The following is a 26,314-nucleotide window of genomic DNA, read 5'->3' on the forward strand; positions in this document are numbered from 1 at the left end:
TTCTGTTTTTTTTTTTCTTTATAAAATTTTCCTGTCTGGCTTGGTAGATGACAGAACTCTCCTATCTGCACCTGCTTTTGAGTTGTAGGGAGATCACATATAGAGCTCTGTGACTCTCCATTGCAAATCCATGAGAGAATGGCAGTGAAAAAGTAAAATAATGCACTTGTGTTTTTATGAAAGTGATATTGACCTTGCACACTGAAAGGATGTCAAGAATCCTTACACTATACTTCCAGAACTATTGGTAAAAATTATAGCAAAACAAGGGTTTTAAGAACATATGTTTTAAGAATATGACTATTTCTGAGGCACATACTTTTAAGAACACAATAATCGATGAAGCAAATATTTCTTCAAACTGAATCTGTTGGGTATTTTTGTATTTGTCTTTTCCTAGAGACTTTGACCTTAGAAACAATCCAGAAACAGGAAATACTAAATCTGAAGGAACAAGGGTTCTAGTCCCTTGGGGTCAGCAAGAATGCCCAGTGACAGGGCTTTATCTGTCCACCACTCTGTGAACATACACCAAACACTCAGAGGAGTACATGGACATAGTTTTAGCTTCTGGATGAATGCAAATTCAGTCCTACATACTTGCTGTTTGTACTATTACTTCCAAGAAATAAGATCCAACTAGGATGTCCATAGATGAGACTATCCCAAGTTCTTGGCTTTGGAGTGCCCCAAAGAGAGTGGTAAACCTCCATGTTATGACCAACCAGAGGCAAGAAGGAAAATTTTTGTCTTGAATACCAACACACTGAGGGTATTCCAACTTCTTAGAATAGTACATCTTTGATGTTGTGGGACATGAAAAAAATCTGAGTCCTGGTTCCAGATTACTCATCATCCCATGAGAAAGACATTAATGTTTTCTCACTTATCTTCAGTTGGGACATATTTAAATATGGCATTACTTATTGAAGCACTTTAGAACGCAATGCCCTATTTCTACAAATGCCATCGAAAAGCAAATGGAAGGGAAATTCTTTAATTCATCACTATTCTTTTGTGAAATTATGTGCCTTTTCTTTTTCCTTTCTTTATTCCCACCTCTGGGCTTCTCTCAAATATTTATAATGCCCTTACTAAAAGTGAGGCACTTTGATAGACACAACTTCACCTTTAGTCGATTGCCAATTCAGTTTATTTATTTATTTGGGTACCAGGGATTGAACTCAGGGGCACTTGACCACTGAGCCACATCCCTAGTCCTATTTTGTATTTTATTTAGAGACAGGGTCTCACTGAGTTGCTTAGTGCCTCACTGTTGCTGAGGCTGGCTTTGAACTTGTGAACCTCCTGCCTCAGCTTCCCCAAGCCGTTGGGATTACAGGCGTGTGCCTGTAATTATTAAATATTTCTTCTTCCTCAATAAAAGGAAAGCATGTTCTTTATAAAAGGTTTAAATTATAAATAAAAGAGGTAGGTGTAATCTCCAGTGAATCTCTAAGAGGAAATTTTTAAAAATTCTCCCAGAGCTTTTCTTTTGTTTTTATAAGATTACATGGATATTAACTTTATGTCCTTTTTGGTTAATATTGTATCATAAGTAGTTTCAGTGTCTTTAAAAACTTATCTTAAACATTTGAATTCCCAAGGTTGGTGATGAGTATTTCAATAAGAAAATCTTATTCCTCATTTCAGATTTTCTCTGAACCAGTTGCTTCTTAGAAGTAGAATTACTGGTGGAGATGGGTGTACATATTTTATATACTGAAAAATTCCTTTCCAAGCAATGTATCAAAATCGCACCTTTAGATAATTGCACTGAGTAATTCACTGGATAAGGTGCAATTCATTGTATCTTAACCAGTAATCAATGTATTTATAAGTATGAGGGGGAGGGAGTCTATCCTGCAAAACATTTGTATTTTTTGGTTATTATTGAGATTGAATCTTTAAAAAAACCAAATAAGACTAAAAAACATATTAAACTTCTCTAAGACAAAGGTTTTATAAATATACTTGTGATCACTTTTCATTGACTCAATTAATGACTCAGTTAATGAATCACCCCCCAGAAGTGTTGTATCAAAGCTCTTGGTGGCAAACACTAAAATGATTTTTGATTACTTTAATCAGGAGACAAATGTATTTGAAGGCCATCAAGTGGCATATCAAAGAGACAGGGAAGCTGGAGAATCAGGCCTACCAAACAGGCAGGGAAATTTGGAATCAGAACAAGTTACATCACTCCTACAGCTTGCTTAGATATCACTGGCACTGTCATGGTGGACACTACCACCTCAGGTACTACTATCCCCAGGCACATAAGTTACTTCACAGATGATGGAGTTACTTTTACTTATTTATTTATTTTTGGTATGGGGTATTGAATCCAGGGGCACCCAACCACTGAACCACATTCCCAGCCCTTTTTATTTAGAGACAGGGTCTCACTAAGTAACTTAGGGCCTTTTAGGGCTGGTTTTGAACCTGTGATCCTCCTGCCTCAGCCTCTGGAGCAACTGGGATTACAGGCATGTGCCTGGCCTGATAGGGTTACTTCTAAAATGTCTCTTCTTGAACCACAGAATTCAGATTCAAAGAGTGAGTGGAGTCTCTGATTGGCTCAACTTAGGTCACATGCTAGTGCCCAGCTTCCAGATGTGATGACAGTGAAAATTGGCCTTTTTCTTTCTTTCTTTTTTTTTTTTAAAGATAGTGTTTCACCTATGTGATGACCCTGAACTCCTGGGTTTAAAGGATCATCCTGCATTAGCATCCCAAATTGCGGGGACTGCAGGTTGGCTCTTTAGTGAGAATTGTTTGCTAGGTAGTAAGACCATCCATGCATGATCAATGACCTTTATTAATATGTACGTGGAATTCTTTATTTATAATTCTTATAATACTTTTTTAGGACTCTGGTTAGCCTTCTTGTCACTGAATTTTAAATTGTCTAGTAGATCATGATCCAGTTCAGAATTGCAAACCCAAATGTCCACCATATCCTCAAATGTCAGTTCGGTGGCAGATGAATGGACAGGCAGGTGGAGATAACAAAAAACTGAAAAGCATCTTCACAGTCTAAAGGGAACACTGCTATTCAGCTCCACATGATGGTTGCTAGATCCACCAAGGACCAAACACTGCCCCATCTTATAATTTTTGAGAAAATACCAAAAAATTTGATTTTGGTGAAATTTCCTGATTTAAAAATTTGGAATCAAATTCAACCAGAAAAATACCACCATTTCTTCTTGAAAGTTAAGGCTGCCAACTGCTTGCATGAAACCTCTTCATTTAAAAATTATTCACTGCAAGATGAAATGCCTGAGACCAAACAGCTCAAGAGGTGACAGATCCAGGGCTATATAAGTCTGGATTCTAGAGAAAGCCAACCACCTCTGTCGTAGCTTCTCCCACTTGAGCTCAACCAAGCTCAAGAATAGTGTTTGAGTTTTATCCAGTAGCAGCAGTGTTAGTAAATTGTTTACAAATTAATAGAATCTGTTCAGTCAAAAGGAACAGCTTTTGATATCAGATCAGTAACTTTTATTATTATTATTGTTATTTTATTTAAAGTTTAACTTTAAATTTCTACTTCTTTCTAGGCAAGTAACCTGAGATAAGTAACTTTTCTTCTCTGTATCTTTCTTATGGAAAAAAACAAGAGTAGATTTTATACAGAGTTGTAGCAAATAAGATTACATGTATTGAGTACTTTGGCACTGTGCCTGGACCATAGGTTAAAAAAAAATGCATGTGATAATAACAATATAAAAATATCCAGGAGCTAGGATAGGTGGGGAGGAGAGGTAATATCTTTCATGGTGAGCATGTCCAGTTATGGATAAACTCAAAATGGAATTCCTATATGAGGTGTGAGTGGGGTTTTCACCAAAACCCTATCCATTGCCAGTTACACTGTCAAATCCAGCTGCATCACAGCTTGTGTGCTCTCAGGGGTCTTCAAGTCACCATTCCTGCCCATCTGGAAGAAAGTGATGGTGGAGTAAAAGGGGAGTCCAGGTGGTCCCTGGCTGGGCAGGAGGCGTGGTTTTCAGATGGGTAAGTCGCACCCAACCGTTTCGCGCTTCCGCTAGGCCATCCGCAGGGACCTGCTGCCACCTGCGAGGTTTTCCTGCAGAATGCGGGAGGCCCTAGCCGCGGAGGAGGGGGCGGAGGCAGAGGCGGAGGCGGCACCCAGGGGCTGGGGCAGGGGAAGCCAGGACCATCGCAGTAACAATTTCTTTTCCTGCGGCGGCAGCAGGGTGAGCAGCTCCAGGTTGGGAGTCAGCGGCCAGAGCGCGGTTTTGCAAGGACGCTGTTCCACTCCGGGACTGGGCAGGCGGACTACGACCAGGAGGAAGAATAGGAGGAAGGGGAGCAACATACGAGCCTGAGTGGAACTAGCAAAGCTCTTCGGCCCGCCGAGAAGCGGGAGGAAGCACAGCGTGGCGAGCGAATGAGCGCCTCCTAGCTGGGTGCCATTATCAGCCCGCCGCAGTACCTTCCAGCAAAAGCCACAGAGGCCCGGGTTGTAGCGGCCAGACGGATGCCAAAGCCACACCGCACGCAAGCGGGCAGCCGCCGCAGTCGCTGCCCCACGCGGGCCCCGCACATCAAGGGCTGCTGGTGAGTAGGCGCGCGCGCGTGTTGAATGTGAGCGCGCTCCAGCACAGGCGAGTGTGCACGCCGGACGCGTGTGTCTGGTGGCTGGTGCGCGCCGGCCCCTCTTCCGCTGTGTCGGGTCGCCGGCTTGCTCTGGGGGGAAGATGCGCTCTGCTGTCTGCTCGCTTCCTTCCTGCCAGCCCCGTGATCCCGACGGCTCCTGTGCCCTCCTCCGCCAGCACCAAGGGGTTAGTTTCACCTTGATGGGGAGGGCAGGAAGCTGTGGTTCCTGGCGGAGGGCGGGACTCTGGCCCGAACCCGTACGTAGATGCGCGTGCTTTTCTCGTTCAGACTTGGAAAGCAACCTTGAAAGTGATGTCTACATAAAGATCACCGCGCTGTGACTAAGCGTGATGTGAAGAAGCAGGGGGCGAGGGTTGGAAAAACAGACATTTATTCCTGCAAGGGCATGTGGCACGCCCTTTCTAGGTGTTATTTTATGCCGCTTCTAAGCGACTGTTCAAAGACATTTCTGACAACCGAATAACTTTAGCCTTCAGTGAAAACTCCTAGTGAAATATACGAAGAAGTGGAATGTCAATAAAACACAATTCTCCAGAACTCTAAAACAACCGAGCCTAACGTGCTGTAGTTCCCGAAGTTTAAAATAAAATTGCCTAAGGAATAAATAATTCAGGAAGCTAAAGCCGGTCAGAGGATTGGAAAAAAAAATATAGTGTTGGGAGGAGGGGGAGGGGTGGCTTGCTTTCCGGAAATCAGTGTTCGGTAGCAAGTGAAACACATCATTCAAAGTAAGTGAGTACACTGCTTTTCAAACATCCTGTTAATCGCTGAAAATAAAATGAAATCTTGGATTTTAAGACAGTTTCAGAAACACAGTGGATATTTCTAGGATGCTGATTTATGTTTCATGGTACAAGAACCTGTCAAGGTCAATAAGAAAGATTTGTTCCAGAAGAAAAATTACACCTGAATGTTTGATTTCCTGTTTCAATTTTGGGCGAAGAGTTTTTTATTGTTGTTCTGCTTTGCCTTTTGCAGTCATGGTGATGGAAGGCAGACCCTCTGGCAAGTGCTCTATCACTGAGCTACCTCCCCAGCCCATAGGCAGTAGTTTTCTTTGTGGTTGTTAACAGAGATGAAGCCACTATGTTTTATGTTTTTTTTCCGGACCTTGTTTCAATTGGCAATTTATGTTTTCAGAATGGGTCGTAAATTTGAGTTCAAAATGTACTCCATGACCAAATTATATCTGACATTTTTGAAGCAACACTATACATATCTTGTGTTTAAACTGAGTTAATGTCTTTGAGCCCTAGGCTCTTCTTACTTACCTTTTGCTCCATTAGTGCTTCTTTTGTTAAAAGGCATGACATGTTACTGGAATCTATCTGGAAATAACTGACTGTATGCTTTCTGTTTAAGTTTACAGCAAAATGTTTGCCACATGGAAATCCATTATTGAATATACTTTGGTTGTAACTTATGCATCAGCTGTTTCTTGGGAAATTTTTTCTTCATTTTTGGTACCAGAGATTGAACCCAGGGGTGCTTAAAACACTGAGCCACATCCCCAGCCCTTTTTATTTTTCATTTTGAGACAGGGCTTCCTAAGTTGCTGAGGCTGGCTTTGAACTTGCCATCCTCCTGCTTCAGTCTCCCAAACCACTGGGATTATAGGGGCGCACCACCAGGCCTGTCTTTGTTTCTTGGAAATTGAGAAGAAACTTGATTTATACCCTTTGTAGAGTAAGCACCATTAACTATGAAGCAGATGCTAAGTCTTTTACCTGTATCTCAGTCTTCAAGGCCAGTTTCTTGCCTGCTATTGCCCTATTTCATAGTATTCTTAGTGCCTGCTATGTGGGGCTGGGAATGGGCATTGAGAGGACAAGTGTCTTGCATATGTCTTCAGCAGACAGATTTGCTCCTGGTGAGAGGGTGTTTCTGGGGTTAGTTCCTGAAAAATAGCTAAAGAATTGTTAATAGTTTCCTCTTCTTACTTAGTTTGGTCTCATCCCTCCTTTAAGTACTCTTCCCAGGCCTATTTACAGTTACAATATAAGGAGCGAAATTGCAGTTTACAGAAAAGAGAAGCCTGATAATTCTTGCTTAAAAATATGACAGGAAATCATAGACATACTTTCCAGAAAGTGCCAGGTACCCTCCTTGTGGATACATCTGCCAATTAAAGACATTTTAATTAAGCTACTGGATTTGTGATTCTAATAATAGCATTTTTCTTGACTCTGTAAAAAAATTTGTAAGTGGCTTCAGTTAAAACTATGTGAAGTGACTCATGGTTTTCCCTGAAATATTAGCTTGTTTTTCCATCCCCGAGGGCTAATGGATTGCAGCTGTTCACATAAATATATTTATCAAATGAATAACAAATCTAGAATGTCTTTATCTTCCCAACCTAATTACTCTGACCTTTCTGGTATTGATTTTATTCATAACTTTTAAACAATCACCAAACATTTCACCAGATTGAAGCCCAGTTGATACAATCAACTAAGAGACCATCTTCCTCTAGTGAAGGAACAATAACAATCCCTCTAAAACAAAGCCAAAACAAACAGAAACGAATATATTGGTACCTGTTGACTTGTTTATTCTAGCTGTCTGGATATGTGAACTATCCAACTGGCTGTGTGAGCATACATTCAGAAATCCTGAGTTGACATCAGAATGTTCAACTCAGGAATAATCTGGATGTGTCTACATCTAGATGTGGCTTTTGTCAGAAATAATTTGCATTTCTAAGCAAATCAAATGAACTTCTAGTACAATCTTGCATCTCTTCATGCCAAGTGGAGGGGCCAGTTGAACATTTGGCAGTTTATTAAGTCTTCAAAATACATACTGTTTGATTATCTTTCTAAATTTTAAATTAAATCCATGTTATTTTTGTCAATTGATTAAATTGACATTAATTCAGACTGGTTACTTAGTAACTTGTGTTTATTAAAAGCAACCCCTTAATATAATATAAACTCCAGTAATTCCTATGTTGTGATTTGCTGTTGTTAACCTTTCAAGGAACTTTGTTTGAAATTGGGTGCATTGTTCAGTTTGTAATACAAGAAGATTATGCCTTCCTGTGTTTTAATTCTGACTTCTCTAGTCACTAGCGGTTTTCTATGAGATTCAGAATCTAACTTCAAGATGAAAGATTAGAAAGCTATACAAAATTTACCTAAATACTAACATTGCATTGTGTAATAATAGTGCAAAAATCCATCATTATTCTTCCCTTTATGTGCTTCTCTGATCAAGTTTGTTTCATTCGAAATAAAATAAAATGAGATCTTCAAATTTTTATTGAGCTATGTCCAAAATATAATACATAAATAAAGGAAAATGCTTATCAGCATTCTGAAAGTAACACAAACACTGCTATTCTCTGCATAATGAAACATGGCCATTCATATCAAGTATTATTTGATAAGTAGGCACTTGAGCTCTTGAATGAGAGTTAAACGCATGTTCCCTCCATTACTTATTACGGTCCTTGAAAATCAGGAGAAAGTATTTTTATTTGATGGGTTAGATGGTTGTAGGTCCCTGACAGCCAGTAAGGGATGAAAGCATCTTGTAAGAGCACTTTGGCAATTGAGTGGGAGTGGAGTAATAGAAGAAGGAGGGGAGGTGGTAATCTGGTTGTCAGGGTGATAAACAGTGTGATCAAAGAGCCCAAAGATGCCCTGGCATTGAGATGAAGAAGGAAGAACTTCAGGAAGTCAGACATCAAGGTTTTTTGTTGCATATGGAAAGGACCCAAGTGTGATCACTAACATATTCTCACCCCCTTTCAGGCGATCACCAGTTGATTCGTGCATTCTTTCTTACTGGGCTCTGGGTAACCTCAGAATCCTGTAAATATTTAACAATATTTCTTAGTAAATGTTAGAGATTGGCCTTGTTTCAGAGATACGATTAAGCAGTATTTGAGATAATATATGATATCTCAAGGATGAAGAGTGTTAGGAACATCAATTCCTTTTGCTACTTAGTAGTTGTATATCCTTGTACAAGTTACTAACTTCTTGGAGTCTCAGTTTCTTCATGTTTCAATGGGAATGTTAGTTTCTATCTCATCAGACCTGGGAAGAAGTCATGTGAAATAGGCATAAATGAAAATGCTTAGAATAGTGTTCTGGCAAAAAGTTAGTGTTTTGTCTGTGTGTTATTCTTGTTGTTATTAACATATAAAACAATCTTATGCAAGAGATATCTTTGCAGATTTAAAAAGTAAGATTCAAAGAGTAAATTGCTTAGTGTCATAGGCTGGTATGTGATAGAGTTGGGAATCTAACCCAGACAATTTGACTCTAATGCCTACTTTCCTATCTTGTATATATCCCTGTTTCTTATCCCGCATGCTAGGTGGTAGGGATACTGATTCGAGTAAAAAACAGTCTGGGGTTGTTCTCATGGAGTTTTAGAGATCCCCAATGTAGATTTGCTATCTCCAATATAAAATTAGCACACAGATTACGGACTACAGTTTAAAAAATTTTTTTTCTCAATATTTTGGTATTTTATAATGTTTTTTATGAAGTTCTTTGTCAAAAAGTATTATAGTTTATGTATTTACATATGCTTTAAAAATTCGTTCTAGAAAATCCTCAAAAATTTCATGAGTTTAAATTTGATTAAGGATGACAGAACTGAAGGTTTGGTAATTTGGTGTTTTGTTTATTAAAATTTTGCCATATTTGATGTTTTAGTGGTCATTCTAGTACCTGAACTAGAAATTCAGCAAATGCCCACATAAGAGATAAGTGTTAAGGGACTCACCACAAATAGTCATTTGTGTTGGTTTGACACTTGATTCTCTGGCTTAATTTGGAAACAATGAGGCCAGCATGACTCATTTTTTAACCTTCTGGCCCCATGTGAGTACTGCCTTCCTGTTTGCATTTGCCTGTGTTCAGAGAGAGTCCCAGTGTGGGTTTCCATTAGTGAGTACTATGCTTCAAACTCCAGTTGCTGGAGTAATAATCTCTATACGTTTATTAAAAGCAGAAGGAATAACTACAATCAGTAATGGGATTATGGTTAATTCATCTCATTTAAGGGCCTTGCCTTTTCATCCATCCTGTTTTAGACAGGATAATGCTCTGTCATTATCTATCACTAGAGCCATATCCTTTAACACTGGAAACGGGCATTTCAATAACTGAGAAAAAATGAAGAGAGCTCTTTCATGCTTCTGTCTTTTGGTGGATTGGCCCTTTCCTTTTTTCTGATCTTTTTTCCTTGAAAGATTGGTTTATAAATTGTCTTACAAGATAAGTTCTCTTTTAATAGTAGACACATTATGGACATATTGATTGAAATGAGATTAAATAAGAAATGCTTGGAAATCTTTTTGTGTTGTTAATGTTTCTGTTTAGAAGGACAGGAAAACTCCTTCCTGAAATTATATAGTACTTTATACATAAATAAAATTAAAACTACTTGAAATCACTGGTGAGTGTGGAATTTTGCCTTTCCCATTAATGAAACATGCAAAAAATCAAAAAGTGGATCTTGAGAGAAATATAACTGACCATTGTATGGCATATATAATCATTTTCTTTTCGTAAAGTATAGTATGGTATTATTGAAAGATGTCGAAAAGATAAACTAAGACATGATTCTCAAATTATCCCCCCAAATTAAATGCCCCCATCCCACCCCATAGACTGTTATTCAGAAGGTTTAGGTGGAACTTGGAAGCCTTCAAGTCTTCTCAGAAAATTCTGATGCAGGTGATCAATAAATTATGCATTGAGAAAAATCTAATTTTCTATTTAATCATTTGCCTCCCCTTTTATGTTTTCAGCATTTATTTTTCCTGATTTCCATAGACATTCTCATGTAATAACATATTACAATAGAAACACATCATTGTGTTGGAATTATAATGGAGTAAAACACTTCCCCTCATTTTATTAGTAATTCCCGCTTTTTTTTTTTGATGGACAGAATCAGAAAACTACAGAGTTGATGGTAATATTTTAGAGATAATATTATATGTCCTTCTGAATGGCAGACGTTTAGATAATGTAGAGTTGGGTTTGATCAAAGGGAAGTTGGGGACAACACAGAAAACAGTGAAAAACAGTCTAATAATACAGAAGGAAGGAAAGGGAGTCAGATTACATCGAGGGCCCGCAAGGACTGTCCAACCATGGAGTTTAAGCTCCCTCTGGTAGGCACTACCTAGGCTCCGAGAGCATTTTTGAGCAGGGAAGTCACGTGATGGAAATGAATGTACTCCTCAGCAAGGGCCACACAGTACCTTGTTCAGAAACAGAGGATGGAGGAACAGGGAGTGAAGCAGACTGGTTTGTCACCGTAAAGGCAGAGGAGAGGGCTGGGGAGATAGCTCAGTGGGTAGAGTGCTTGCCTTGTAAGCACAAGGCCCTGGATTCCATCCCCTGCACCACCAAAAAAAAAAAAAAAAGGCAGAGGAGAACAAGGATGAGGACTTGGGTGCGGAATTTGGTGGGACCAACTCTGAAGGATTATGCAAGAGGGTTCCCCAATTCTGTGTTCCTGAACATAGCTGGCAAATTGATATTTCCAGCAATTGCATTCTAATGAAATGTAACTTTATGACTACTGTGGAAGTCAGTTTTTTGTTGTGACAAAAATACCTGACAAGGACAATTTAGGGGAGTAAAAGTTTATTTTGGTTCATGGTTTCAGAGATTCAGTCCATGGTGGGCCGATTTCATTGTTCTGAACCCAGGATGAGGCAGAATATCATGGCAGAAGGGTGCAGTGGAGGAGCACTGCTCTGTTGATGGCAGCCTGGAAGCAAGTGGGGAGGGACCACAAGGAAGATGAGTCCTTCCAGTGCATGCCCCTAGTGACCAATCTCCTCCAACCAGGCCTCACCTGCCTACAGCTACCACTCAGTCCATTCAAATTGGAATGAATTGATTGATTAGGTTGTAGCTCTTGCAATCCAGTCACTTCACCTCTGAATATTCCTGCATTAATGCAGAAGCTTTTTGGGGACACCTCATATCCAAATCATAACAACTACCCAGCTTAGCCATCAGTTTCTCCCATCAATAGAGCAGTGCTCCTCCACTGCACCCTTCTGCCATGATATTCTGCCTCATCTTGGGTTCAGAACAATGAAATTGGCGCACCATGGACTGTATCTCTGAAACCATGAGCCAAAATAAAACTTTACTCCTCCAAATTGTCCTTGTCAGGTATTTTTATCACAACAAAAAGCTGACTTACATAGTACTCTTAACGTTACATAGAAATTGAAAAGGCTAGGATTCAAACGTGGGGCAATTTAACTCAAAGCTTTAAGGCTTAAAAAAAGTTATAATTTAGGTATTTGTAAAGTGATAGAGATATATAACAAATTGTGCAGAAATGAATGAATTGAAAATGAAAAAAGTTACAATTTGTGTATTTATAAGTGTAATACAGCCAGTGTAACAAACTGTACAGAAATGAATGAATTGAAAATGAAAGTCCCTCATGATCTTACCTTTGAGAGAACAGCTGAGAAAAAATCAGCATGTATTCCAGACCTTTTTCTTCCAAATGCCAATATAAACTAAATGCATATACATTCATACTACACGAATGGAGTCATGCCTTATATGTTAATCCAGAACTAGCTTTTTTCACTTAATGTTCCAATTAATTCTGTGGTTAGTATCCAAGCATGTGAGTCCTTTCTAATGGCTTGATTTGCCAGAGATTCTTTTTTTTTAAATTTTAATGATACCCTTTGATGGCTATTTTATTTTATTTCAATTTCTAATGTAAGTATATTTATATCAACTAATTTAATAAAATATGTGCCATGAAAATGGACAACCAAACAAATGACAATGAAGAAAATTTAAATCAAACTTTCTGATGCTATTGGATTCAAACATTTAAAAATAAAATAATAATAGTAACTAGCCTTTATTAGTTTTTTTACTATGTTCTAGGAACAGTTGAAGGAACATTATACACTGATATTAAACTTTATTCCTCACGAAATGTTATGAAGAAAGTACTATCACAATAATCACTTTGAAAATACAAAAAACTAGTAAAGAATCTGAAAATCTTTTCCAAGGTCACAGATTTATTATTTGATACCAGGATTTGACTTTTATCTTATAAAAAGCAATACAAAGAATTTATGTATATGCATTTAGAGCATTTTTCACTCATTCTGTGCCTAGCAAGATGATTTTTTTTCTATGACCTCAGATATAGCACAATTTACAGACTATATCAGTGATTTTGTAAATGTTTCTTGAATATGATCAATTTCTATTAATATTCCATGATTTTTAACTTCTTCCAGATGTTGCAGCCCAGCTAAAATACCCAGACCTTTGGCTGTATGGGCTACTAGATAAATTCAGGTCTAGAGTCTGCAAGATTTGATTACTAATACTTATACCAACTTTGAGGCCCTATGTGGCTATTTATTTGTTTCCAAAATTTTAATATTTTTAAATCATGCTGCAGTGTGTGTGTGTGTGTGTGAGAGAGAGAGAGAGAGAGAGAGAGAGAGAGAGAGAGAGAGAGAGAGAGAACAATCTATGGGGAAATCTTAGAATTGGAATTTCTTAGGTGATAGGAGTGCATAGTGTTTTTAAAAAAAAAAAGCCAATTTTTCTTCTAGTCCTCCTCTAGTGCTCCTGTGATCAGCCATAAAACCTAGGATCACATATTGCATGTAGTCATCATGTCTCCTTAGTTTTTTTTAAATCTGGAGTTGTTGCTCAGTCTATTTTGACCCTTTTTAAGAGTACTGGCTGGTTGTTTTGTAGAGAATCCCTTGATTTGGGCTTATCTGATGTTTCTTCATCGTATTCAAAAGTGTTCCCTAATCTGCTGGTGGTCAAAGGTGTCTTTCGTGGAGAATCGGGTTAAGCTAACACTGGGGAGAATGATAGGAAGTAGAAATGCGAACTGAGGAGGGAGACATTTTCATTGATTTTGCCTAATGCATCTTAGCAACCAAAGGATGCCAGCGGGTGAAGTAAGCCATGTGAAGAAGGTTGGTGAGAAATGAGCTGGGTCAGACTCAGCTTTGCAGGACCTGTTAAAGGTGTACCACTTAACCTGTGGTGTTGGGTTCTGTGGTTTCAGTGATCTGCAGTCAACAAGAAGGATGAGTACAATACAATGAGATATTTTGAGATAAAAAGGGACCACATTTGCATAATATTTATTGTGTTATGTTACTTTCGCTCTACTTTATTATTAGTTATTTTGTTAATCACTTATTGTACTTAACTTACAAAATAAACTTTATCATAGGTAGGTACAGTAAGGGGAAAACCATAGGTTAAGTTTGGTGTTATTCATGGTTTCAGTCATTCACTGGGCATCCTGGAACATATTCCCTGTGGATGAGATGGGGGGGAACTACTCTATGATATTAATAGCAATAGAAAGCCATTAAGGAGATTTAAGCAAATAAATGACAGTATTCCAGTCAGGTTTTTAAAAGGTCACAACACAGGTCATATGTCAAATTAATCAAAGGGGAGCCAAATAGAAACAAACACCAGTTAGAAGACTGTTCTAGCAATGTAGACAGAGAAAAGGGGCAGCAGAGATTAGGGTAAAAAGATCCTGAAAAGATGGTGAGAAGATGAAGATTGGAGACATATTTTGGACAGTGAATTGAAATCCTTAGATTTGGTGGCAGATAGGACGTGGGGTTGAGGGAGAGGCAGGGCCGGGGAAGTGTTTGCAGGGTTTGCCATTTTCTGTAATAGACTGGGTGTTGGTTTCATTTGTAGTGATGAAAGACACGTTTCTTCACCTTTTGACAGTGAATTCAGAAGCATCACCATCTCTAGCTTCCTTAGATGTTGATGTTTACAATATCTTTCTTTATTTTTGCTCCCATATCCCATAATGTTCACTTAACTTCCAAGTTCTGTGATTTTTCTTCAGTGTCCCCTGTAGCTGTTTATCCTTCTCCATTCCTTTCATTGCTCTTCAGTTCAAACCTGGCCAACCTCAGGAAAAGCTGCACTTTCCTCCTCTCTGGGCTGCCCCTTGCTCTCCTCTGTCCAACTTTATCCATCCTTACTAGATGATTTAAATTTATGAATATGTACTGAGTGCCTAGTTTGGGTAGATCACCTTATGGGTGAGAGCTGAGAATTAAACAAGAAGGTAAAAATATATGAGGATCAATTCCTAATTGTAATTTGAAAGGAAAGAAAAGAACATTTTACCTAGTGATGAAGAGACTATCCTTAACACGCTCCTTATGTAAAAATAAATTATATCTGGATCAAAGCTGTTTATCAAAAAATGTCTAACCATAAAAGTATTGGCATAAAAGAAGGGTGAATGTATTTTAAAATTTTTATGCTCAGTGAATTTGAAGACCTTTTAATGAGTGTTGAGGGACCTAGATGTAGATACCATAAAAACGATTGATGTGGGATGGGAGTATAGCTTAGTAAAAGAGCACTGATCAGGCATGTGCAAGGCCCTGGGTTTGATCCCCAGCCCCACAAAATAACGACAACAACAACAAACAAATATATATATATACATACATATATGTATATACACACACACACACACATAAACAGCTTAAATTTTTAAATTTTATATAAAAACAAAACTTCTTTCAACCAAGAATTCCTATTCATTTAATAACTGTACAAGGATTGATGGAAATAGAAAAATCTCCATTTTTGAACATCATAGTAATTGTTTTGGGCAAAAATCATCTCCATTTGCTAAAATTAATGGGTAACAATATTTTCAGTCTCAAACTGCCTGAGAAATTGCCTCACAAGCATCATGCTGGGCAAGTGCTCTACCACTGAGATACTCCCCTGCCCCCAATACTTTATAGTCACAATCGGAAAAATAGTATCTTCACAGGGGAGAAAACTGCAGAGGTATCAATGGTCAAAGTTAACATTACCAATAATCAGACGAATCTATGATTCTTGTCTCCTGATGCTCCAAGGAAAATATATCATTGCTCCAGAGGAATTTTTGTTAGCAAATACGTAACTCTCATTGTTTCCTGAATTTTGTCTTTGTAGCAATTGCCGCCACTTTTATTATACAATTATGTAAATAATGGTTTAATAGTTTTACCTCTCTGTCTCAGCATTTGCTCCTAGCAAATCTCTCTCTGATTACCAGTTTCTAACACAAAACAGGTTTCATAAACAATGTTGAATAAGTGAATGAATAAATAAATTTATTTGGAGCTCACAGTATTTTGGGGAGAGATGTATTTATCCTTGGAACATAATGAGTGAGAAACCACAGTTGGATGTCCTTGTGGAAATTAACGGAGCAACATTGGAAGATAAGCTGCTGCTAACATTCAAATTAAGCTGAAGCTATGAAAAAAATGTGTCCTATAGGATAAAGGTATATCAGGAGTAAAAATGGAAAATTAGTATTTGAGATGCAGATTGAGGGGTGAAGGAGAAGAAAGGAATCATCTCTACTTCATGGAAGCCAAGTCATAAAAGTTTGTTTTGAAATAGAGAACATTCAGCATTTAGAAGGTTATTTGTAACTGCCTTAGAGCACTTTTATTTGATGCACTGTCTAAAGTTTTAATGTGCATAAAGATATCCTAGTCTGTTTGATAAAAAATAGAGATCCCTGGGGCATCCTTTCCAGAAATTCTGACTCAGTGGGTTCTATAAATCTATTTATCGTTGCCAGCACCCACCTCCTCCACCAAGTTATTGTGATGCAGGTGGTCCAGGAAACTCAATATGAGGAAACTGTGTTAAAGTTAGAAGGATGTCACAGGGCAGGAAGGCAGGGAGGGAGCAAGTGGTAAACTGCTGGTAATAAGGAGCCCTTCAAGGGCTGGGGATGTAGCTCGGTGGTAGAGCACTTGACTACCATTTGCATGGCCCCGAGTTCAATCCTTCGTACAAAAAACAGAAAAGAAAAGGAGCTTTTCAAGAGTTGTAACAGACATTATTACCTCATGTACATATATGACTGCATGACTGATGTGATCCTACAAAAATGTACAATCAGAAAAATGAGAAATTATACTCCATTTATATATGATTTATCAAAATGCATAAATGCATTCTACTGTCATGTATAACTAATTAGAACAAATTTAAAAAATTGTAAAGTGGATTATGCCAGAGAATATTGTGGAAAAAGTACTATCTTTTTTTTGGGAGGGGTGCTTTTGTTCATTCATGGAAGAGATTGTCTAATGCAAAACCAAACATGAGTTGCAACTACCCAACAGTTGAAAATTCTTGTTGTCCTACTCTTGGGTAGTAAGCTCATTTGTTTGAAGAACTGTTCTTAGGAAATTTATGAAAAATTTTAAAAAGTCTATTAGTCAGGCCCAGGACTGAACCCAACCTTTGGGAGTTTCAGGCAACTGGCAGGCAGAAAACTGATGTCATTAAAAATAAAAAAATTGTGATTAATTCACTTCATTGCATTAAATATCTATTAGTGGTGGTTTCTTAAAAGCAAATTGGAATAAAAAGGAAAAGTGTATTAAATGTACATTTAAAGTATGGTGTCTCCTGTGACTTATGTTTTTTTTTTTTTTTTTTTTTTTTTTTGGTGCTAGGGATTGAACCCAGGGCCCTGTACTTATAAGGCAAGTACTTTACCAACTGAGCTATATTCCCAGCCCCTGTGACTTATGTTTGAAACGCATAATCTCTAGGAATTTTTAGTATTTTAACAGCAGGTGATTAAACATCTCATATAATTTATGATGAAAAAATTCCGTGTACAAACATGAATTTTTCCCTTATACCTCAAATTTATTTACCCAGTGTTCATTCATATTAGTTGAATCATCATGTTAAAAAAACCCCAGAATCCTAAATTAGTGCTTTTTTGAGCATATGAAATATCTTTCAAATAGCACAAAATTTAGAATTTATCTTTAAAACCAATAAATATTTTGATTGAACTGTTTTGATAGGTAATTAATACATTTGAATTTATTAACTAATGTACCAGGTGTTCAGGCCCACATACACTGCAACATTCTGCTAAAAGTGAAGGGAATGAATGCTCTTTTAGGTTCTTTGGCAGGAAGAAGGTTATGAATCATATAAAGACTTCATTTTTGTAGTAAATCCTGTCATTCTTATTGAAGGCTCATGGATTTGACCCTTCCCTGGATTTCACTGATAACTTTAAAAGTCCAATTTCCAGTTTCCCTGGGTGACTAACACTGGTTCTGGGTCCTATACAACAAGTTTTGAATTCCTGCTCCAAGAGTTGCTCAACTTTCCTATTTCTAGGCCCTAGTTTTCTCATCTATAAAATGGAGATAATGGTAGCCATCATCTGTCAAGTGCTTACTGATAGCGAGAATCATGCTATGTTTTACAGGTATTATATCACTTTTCCTTCTCAACACCTATAATCTGACAGTTTCTACTATCAACTCCTGTATTTGAGGAGCCTGTGATTCTACAGTTAGTGGTGGGTGAAGTCAGAATTTGAACCCAGGTGGTCTCACCCTGGTGGGTTGCATGTCTAATCAATAAGCTCAGCTGTGTCCTGTTTGAACAGACTGTTGTCAGGGAATCTGAGATTATGTGTACCAATATCTGATTTCAGTTAACCAGGGAAGGAAAGCTGTCTACTAATGGCACCTATTATTATTAGGACAGCTGTTTTGCTATGGTGGTTTGTACTGAAGGTAGCATGTGACCTGACAATAATAGTACCTCACTTGACTAGAACTATTAGGACAACTGGTAGATAACTGAGTGTCTGTCAAAAATGGATTGCCAAGAAGCAAGTAGTTTCATCAACCATCTCTGATATCTGTGTAGCCTTTCAGAAGTCATTAACCTCATTTCTTTAACCATTTGCTGTGAGAAGGATCTGATTTCTTTGAGGTTCCTACTGTAAATTGTGAACTATAATGGAACTTTTTATCTACCTGACTTGCACCTCACCTGAGTTTTTTGGTGCTTAGGGGACCCAATCATCACTCCATCCTGGTATCAGAATAAAAAATTTTGTATTGCACTGTGCAAAACAATTGCTTTCTGGCCAAAAGTGTGACTCCATTGCCCTCATGGTAGACTAGATTTGTTCAGAGTAATTTAAACAAACATCAGGAGTGATTACTTAATACTCTTCTGTAGCAACTTTTTCTGTAGCATTCTTGCTGATTGATCATATCTTAACTACCCTATTGCAGAAACCCTCTAGAAATAAGAGATGAGAACTTGGCCTTAATAGATACTCATTGTGTTAGTTAGCTTTGCATCCCTGTGACCAAAATAAACAGTTAAAAACAACTTATAGAAGGGAAAATTTACTTTGGCTTAATGCATGGTCAGCCAAGTCCGTTTTTTGGGGTCCAAGGTAAGGCAGGATATTATGGTGGAAGGGCATAGTAAAGGCATGAAGCTGAGAGAGAGGGGGAAGGGACTGTATAGAAGATTAACCCTTCCAGGGCATGCCCCCATGACCCACCTCTTCCAACCATGCCTAATCTACCACTTAGTTCATTCAAAGTAGGATGGGCTGATTAGGTTAAGCTGTCATAATCTAATCATTTTGCCTCGGAATAGTCCCTCATTAACACAGAGCTTTTATATGCCATAAAAACTACTTCCAATAGTCTGGTCAAGTTTTGTATTTCCCCCATGAATTTTGATTTTGGTTTTTTGTTTTCATTTAGTCCAATGTATTTTTTATTGCACTGGAGTCTTCCTCTTTGTTCTTTGAAAAGTGTATTAAGGTTATACTATTGAATTTTCAAGTCTTAGACTATTTTTTTAAATTTTAATTTTTAATTATAGATTGACAAATTATAGTTGTACAAGTTTACTTTTTATCCTACCAATATTTTAGTACAGATAAATTATAATCTGGGTCACAGTACATTTTTGGGTAGGTAATACAGATTAATATAAAATTCAAAATAATCTTTTGTTTTCAGGTCTGAATTTTTAGATTCTTTCAAAATGGACAGACAGGATGGGCCTAGATCATTTTTTTTTCCTAAAGCAGGCTCAGTCTGTAACAGTGTGACTCAGGAGAGTCTTCTTTGTACCTGTCATTTAAGGCCATGGGAATGGCCCTTTACCTCCCTGTATCTAAATCAGATTAGGTCACTGCAAACCACGGCCTAGGTTACAGTAATTTCCTTTATGTATTGCCAACTAAGTAAACTGCAGGTTGTTCTTCCTGGAAGACATGAACGCTAACCAAAGAAAGACTGTTGGTTTGGCCAATTAGAAGTGAGACTCCAGGAGGTGGCATGAGGTATTCCTGCCCCTCCCCTGCTGGCAGATCACACTTGCTTATCCAGGTCACCATGGCACTCAGGGAGGAAAGGACACGTTTGGGTAAAGGTGTTGCCAGCTCTTCATTCAGTGCATGGTCTCCAAGGGGAACCAACTGTTCACTGTCTGGTAGTGTCCTTTCTGTATTCTGGAAAATATTACTTTTGTGTATGAAAGTGGTGTCAGGAGCTCAACCAAAGGAAAAAAAGGGGGGAAGGAAAGAAGAAGGAAAAATTAAGGATGAAAAAGTCACCACCTTGGGCTGGGTGTGTGGTTTAGTGTAAAGCACTTGAACCAGCAGGTATGAGGTCCTGGGATTCTACCCCTAGCTCCACAAAAAAAGGAAGAAGGAAAAGTTTGGTAGATTAAGTCCAAAAGAAGTTATAAAATAGGCACTGAACTAGGTCAGATATATTCTCTGTTCATTCTTGGCATTATTTGTTGTCTGTTTTAAACAGCAGAATCATAGAAGTTCTTCCATAGTCTCTTGGGGAAGTTGAGGCAATTGGGACCCAGTAGCTGTAGTTTTATCTCTTCCTCTCTGGGCAGGTTGGCTCTTCACTCGGTTCCAGGAACTTCTTATCAGCTGAACCCCTGAGACAGGAGTTGACCTCCATGTGATGATTGAGAACATACGTGGTACTGATACCCAGGTTTCTAGTCCTGTCAGGACTAGCAGGAAGCAGATGCTCCCCTATACCTCTGAGAAAGGTCAGTTTAAAAGAGGAAAATGGTTGTTTCAGAAGCTATAGTAAGGAAAGGGGTTAGGGATAAAAACTAGAAGTCAGAAACTCTAAAGCGAAATGAGCCTCCAGAAGGTATATTTCGGGTATTATGGCGGTCACTGAAATGTCATCAAATTTCAAGAAGGATGGGCTATTCCAGGTGGAGTTTAGGGATCAGGTTGAGATTAAATCAGGCATTTCTGGAGAACGTTAGTTGTAAGCCACGATGCGTGGAAGAAGTGGGACCATTTGTGAAGGAGGAGTAAGCCTGGAAGGTGCTCAGAAAGGAGGCATCATTGGCAAGTTAGGGATAGACCAAGCTCACAGCCAGGCTTGTCTGACTGCAAGGCTGAGCTTGCACTTGGTGTTTCATAGTGGACCTAAACCTCTACTTCGAATAAGGAATTATATTTGTAGTCTTGCATAACATTGATTACTTCTCATCTGCCTTTGACTTTCGCTTCAGTATATTTCTGATTCTCCAAATTGCACTGTTCACTTTATATTAGCCCTAGAAGTCATCTTCAACCTGTCTTCCCCATGTTGGTTGAAGTGTGAGGAATTAGAGAAGGTGTTCTGCCAGCTTTTTCCTGTGCTCGTTAATATCACAAGGATTACTTCCTTCCCTGAAGTACCATTTATTTATAATCATGGTTCTCAAGTTGTTTGCCTTCCTCCTGCTAGAAGAGGAGAGCATAAATGAAAATGGCTTCAGTTTCTTCGTCAGAGGCTTACCATTCTATCTGCTGATCCATTGCTGGATTTCAGCAAGTGCTCAGCCCTCGGCCCAGGGATGCTAGAGCCTCTTTCTTTTTCTCTTTCTCTTTTTTTGGTTTTAAGAGAATGTGGAAATCTGAATTTTTATATGAAATCTTATAAGTTTTAAATGTTGATAAAGATTGGGCAGGATTTAGGTGAGCTGAGGGAAAGGAGAAGAGGCAAAGGCGCCTCTTCCTTGCCTGAGGCAAAGGTGTAGAGGGAGGACAGATAGGATCCTGAGGCTAAGAGAAGGGCGGGTGATAAAGAATGTGTGTTTTCCTTATCAGTATTGACCCTAGTCCCTGTGGGCTCTTCTGAATATCCTTTCTAGGTTAAGCCTGCTGCCTTTATCAGGATACAGGTCCAGCTGCCTAAACAGCAACTCAAAGTATTAAACAAGATAGAAATTTTTTTCTCTCATAATGATCTGAGTGTAGGCAAACCTAAGATGCTCCTTTTTTTCTTCTTGTTTTGCCTTAGCTTATTCTCATGACCCAACATGTTTTACCTTTGTGTGAACATGCCAGCTGCCAGGAGGGAAGGGGGTAGGTGGAGAAGGCCATGCCCTTCTCTTTGCAGGGCAGGATCCAGATTGCACCACTACTGTTCACGCCCTATTGGCCAGAACTAGCAATGTGGCCATTCCTCCCTCAAAGAAAGGATGGAAAATGTGGGTGTCTATGTATCAGCTAAAAATTAAGCACTTAATAAGAAAGAGAGGGTGGGTATTATGGGATACTTTGCACTTGTTGGTTGCAGGTTCTATGAGGTAAGGTATCTCTTACTATATTCACAGCTTCAATTTTGTAATTATTTTAGTAAGACTCTAGTAGCACATATGACAGGTGATATACTTAGCCATTCATTTTTTTCTGTTTAGATTTTCATGGCCTACTTTGTTTCTGGTTCACCTGACATTGTGTGATGAGTTTGCATAGTTGGTCTTAGAGCAGCAGTTTTTAAACTTTTTGTTCTCTTAAAATTTACTAAAGATACTAAAAAGTTTTGTTATGTAGGTTATATCTATTTATAATTACTGTATTAACGTTAAATTTATGAGTATGCCAGTAAACATTCCATAATTGTTGGAAATCTCCACTATACAACTGTGAGAGACTGGTGATAACAGAGCAAATGATGTTTCAATGATATGGTGTAAAGAATATTGTATTGACCTTTCAGACTCCCCTAAAAGATTGGAGAGACCTGGACCGTACTTTGAGAATCTCCAATCCAGAGAATATAATATATTCTTTATGTTGACTTTGATAATTGTTTGTGTTGCAACTGGAAGTTTCAGGATTAAGGATTGAAAAGGACAGTACTGGTGTTTGTCACATAATTAGTTGTTAAGAAAACAAGTGTGGCTCTATGGTAGAATGCTTGCCTAACATTCTCAAGGCTCTGAGTTCAGTCCCCCAGCAAGTGAAAAAAAAAAAAAATAGGTCAGCTGACCAATGTATGAATTTGCGTTTTATATTTAGGAAGCATTGGTTTTCATTATTACTGGATGATAAATTAATTTATATGTGCAAATTAATAGTGTTTTTATCTGTAATAGCTTAATCAATGATGAACTAATTACAGAAAAATTTTGCTTGCTTTTATGCACACTTTACCATTGTTTTTGGCCAATCTGCCCTAAAATCCTCTTTTTTCACTTACCATATCCCACAGCCTCTTCTAGAAATGAAAAGTTATGGAGATATGCATATTCTGCCCCCTCTGCAGTCAGGCTGCAAGCATGTGACCTAGGCACTTCCAATCAGACACCTCCATGTTATTCTGTGAGATAGAAACTAGGGCCATGCAGAAATGCTCGGCAGCTGCACATCAATTCAGGGCAACAATTCCCACTAGAGTTGCAGGAACTGGTGGAGCAAGCTTCAGACTCCCCTGCTCCTTGGTAACAGACAACAGTGGGGTTTTCACCAGTCAGTGCTTCTGTGTGATTTGGACTGATGCTCCTGAATGTGTAACCTTACCAACCCCAATTTCTCTGGCCCTTCTGGAAATATGTGATCTTTCCATTATTCTTCCATGAATTAAAAAGCCATTGTCTTTGCCTTCAGCTAAGAATCCTGTGTGGTACATTCTTAAATACAGTGCTTCTCAAAGTATTGTTTGGAAGCTGAATAGCTGTCTTCATGTTTCCAACATTTAAAATTATTTGTTATATGTTAGGGGTCCGAGTGACTTCTTTTGGTACCAGGGATTGAACCAGGGGTGCTTAACCATTGAGCCACATCCCAGCCTTGCTGAGGTTGCTTCGGGCCTCTTACTGAGACTGGCTTTAAATTTACCATCATCCTGCCTCAGCCTTCTGAGCTGCTGGGATTACACAACATGTACCACTATGCTTTGCTTGGAGTGACTTTTAAAAGAAATAATTCTACTCTTACAAGGTACCCTAATCAATGACTAGTCAGTTTTTCTTAATTCTCCTTTCTTCCTTCTCTGCATTCCCCTAAGCATTTATTCTGTTCTTTAACTCTTAATATGTTTTTCTGTTAATTTTTTCTTGCTGAGAAGTGGTAATTCCCCAGTTGGGTTGCCTACATTTGTTGCTGCCAGAATAGTTAATTCAAGATTGTGGCTGTGGTTTCTTTCTCGAACATTTTTGAAACCGGCAGGCTTAGAACTCAGTGTTACTCCCGGGGTGGGCTGCAGACAATGAGGGAGAAGAGGCAAGTGACTTTCCTTGAAGGTTTCTTAGCCATGAACTTGAGCCAAAAAATAGCATGGAGGGGTTCATTGATCTACTTATGAGATTTCTAGAAAAACAATGTTGTAATTTAAGAGAATGTAGCGCCCCTCCCCTGGTTCCTAAATGAGGAAACGAGTGAGAAGAAGGTACATGTCTAAAGTCACCTCAATATGAGTAGGGTATAAAGAACAAATAAATCTAGAAGAAGTGGGAAATGGTGATACAGAGCTTGACGTGCACAAGCATAAAAAGGAAGGGAAATCACTGAGTTGATTATTTGAACTTGGGTATGTTCACTTCACACCTTGAGCCTCAGTTTCCTCAATGGTAAAATAAAGATTCTAACAATAGCTAACATTTGTAAAATGGACTATGTGCTATAAATGATTCTAAGGACTTTAGATGCTTACCCAATCCTTGCCAACCACCATATGACATGGTACTATTAATTTCATTTTTCAGGTGCACAGAAAGGCTATATCATTTACCTGTGGGCACGCTGCTAGCATATTGGTTTTCTATTGCTACTTCATACATTCCCATGAGCTCAGCATTTTAAGGCAAAATACATTTAGTATCCCACAGTTGTGTAGGTGAGGTGTCAGGACTCAACTTCCCCAAGTCCTCTGCTCACCATCTCACAAGGCAGCAGTTGAGGTGTGGACCAAAGCTTAGGGCCCATCTGAGGTTTGGGTTCGTCTTCAAAGCTCACATTATTATAGGCAAAATTAATTTTATAGAGGCTACCTAACTTGTGGCATTTCAATCTTGATGCCAGCAGAGGAATGTCTCCTTTTAAAGATCTAACTTCATTAGGGTTAGGACTACCTGGGATAACCTCTTTTTGATTATTTGAGCATCAACTGATTAGGGGCCCTAATGCAATATCTCTTCACTTATGCCATATGATGTAAAATAAATCATGGGAGTAGTATCATCGCCTTTGCCATATTCTGTTGTTTGAAGCCAGTTACAAAGTTTTGTCTATACTTATGGGAAGCAGATTACACAACCATTGTTCTGAGGAGCAGGAATCACAGAGCCTTCTGAGACCCTTGCCTACCCCAGCTCTAAGGTAGTTTAAACTCTGTACCCAGGAAAAGAGTTCATAGCCCCAGAGTTCTTGCTCTTACCACTAAATTATTCTTTTTTTCCTTTGAAGAAACGAACCTACTTTATAGCCATGCATAGGTTCTAAATAAATAACACCCAGCCTTCATACTGGGTGATCTGTCAAATATTAATTCCCTCTCACACCTCCACCTTGAAAGGTCAGCTCAAGAAACCATAACCACCCTACGGTTTGATATTTTTCTTGAACAGATTCCAACAGCTCTCTAAAACTCTAGTTATGTAAGTTATTTCAAAGTGTGGATGTTCCATTGAACATGGGTATTGAATTTGGGACTTGGGTTCTCAACAAATAACCTTAGCTCTGCGTTTTGTCTTGGAAACAGATGAAGTGATTGGGAAGAAACGTGACACCTTCCTTTTTGTAGACGGAACAACATGGAACATACCATTACTCTGAATTCTCTGTAGGTAGCACCAACCGATACTTGACATATGGTCAGAAAATCCAAAATGAAGAACAGAAACAGACCAAACAAATGTGAAATGAGTCAGAGCTACTTTAAGAACTTCAGCACTTGTAGTTTTTCATGCATCTGTGTGGCAGTCTCCTTTGAGGAAGTGACTAATAAAGCCATCTTCACAAGACTTAAAAATAATTTTCTTTTTTTGCCACAAAAGTGTAAAATTTTAATTAAGGTAGATTCTACCAGTGTAGTCCTTTGGAAAAACAGTGAAGAGAATTGCAGAGTTGCTATCACAGCAGGTACTTTAACATCTTTGTGCCTCAGCCTCTTCACAGATAAAAACTGGAGTTTTACCTTGTATGGTAATAGCTAAGAAAAACAGATTTAACAGCCAGGCTTTGCTTTGGGATCCTCGTGTAAAAATCTGCATTTTTGAAACTCTTCTTCCTTTCACTTTTCCCTTTTCGACTCAGCATTCTTTCTCCGAGACAACTTAGAAGAGTGGTGGTGAAGGAGTCACAGGGTGTTGGGATCATGTGGGCTTACACTGTGTCCTAGATCAGTCTCTGTATATGAGAGTGTATATGGGCACACTATGTAATCTCTGTGGTGCTGATTTTGTACTTTGTGCCTCATGACAATTGTAGACAATATTTTCCCTGTTCCCTGACTATCACATTGGCTTGATAGATGGAAATGATCCTTACTCTCCTCCTG

At 38.5% G+C, this 26,314-nt stretch overlaps 1 long non-coding RNA gene across 1 annotated transcript; it reads left to right on the forward strand.

Annotated features, from left to right (window-relative positions):
* The first annotated feature begins 1,982 nt into the window (after nucleotides 1–1,982).
* Nucleotides 1,983–25,598, forward strand: LOC306659763. The gene is made up of 2 exons (XR_013763430.1): nucleotides 1,983–4,590; nucleotides 25,517–25,598. It is a non-coding gene; the product is annotated as an uncharacterized lncRNA (long non-coding RNA).
* Nucleotides 25,599–26,314: the final 716 nt, after the last annotated feature.

This window comes from Sciurus vulgaris (assembly GCF_902686455.1).
Source record: "Sciurus vulgaris genome assembly, chromosome: 4".
Classification (NCBI taxonomy): domain Eukaryota; kingdom Metazoa; phylum Chordata; class Mammalia; order Rodentia; family Sciuridae; genus Sciurus; species Sciurus vulgaris.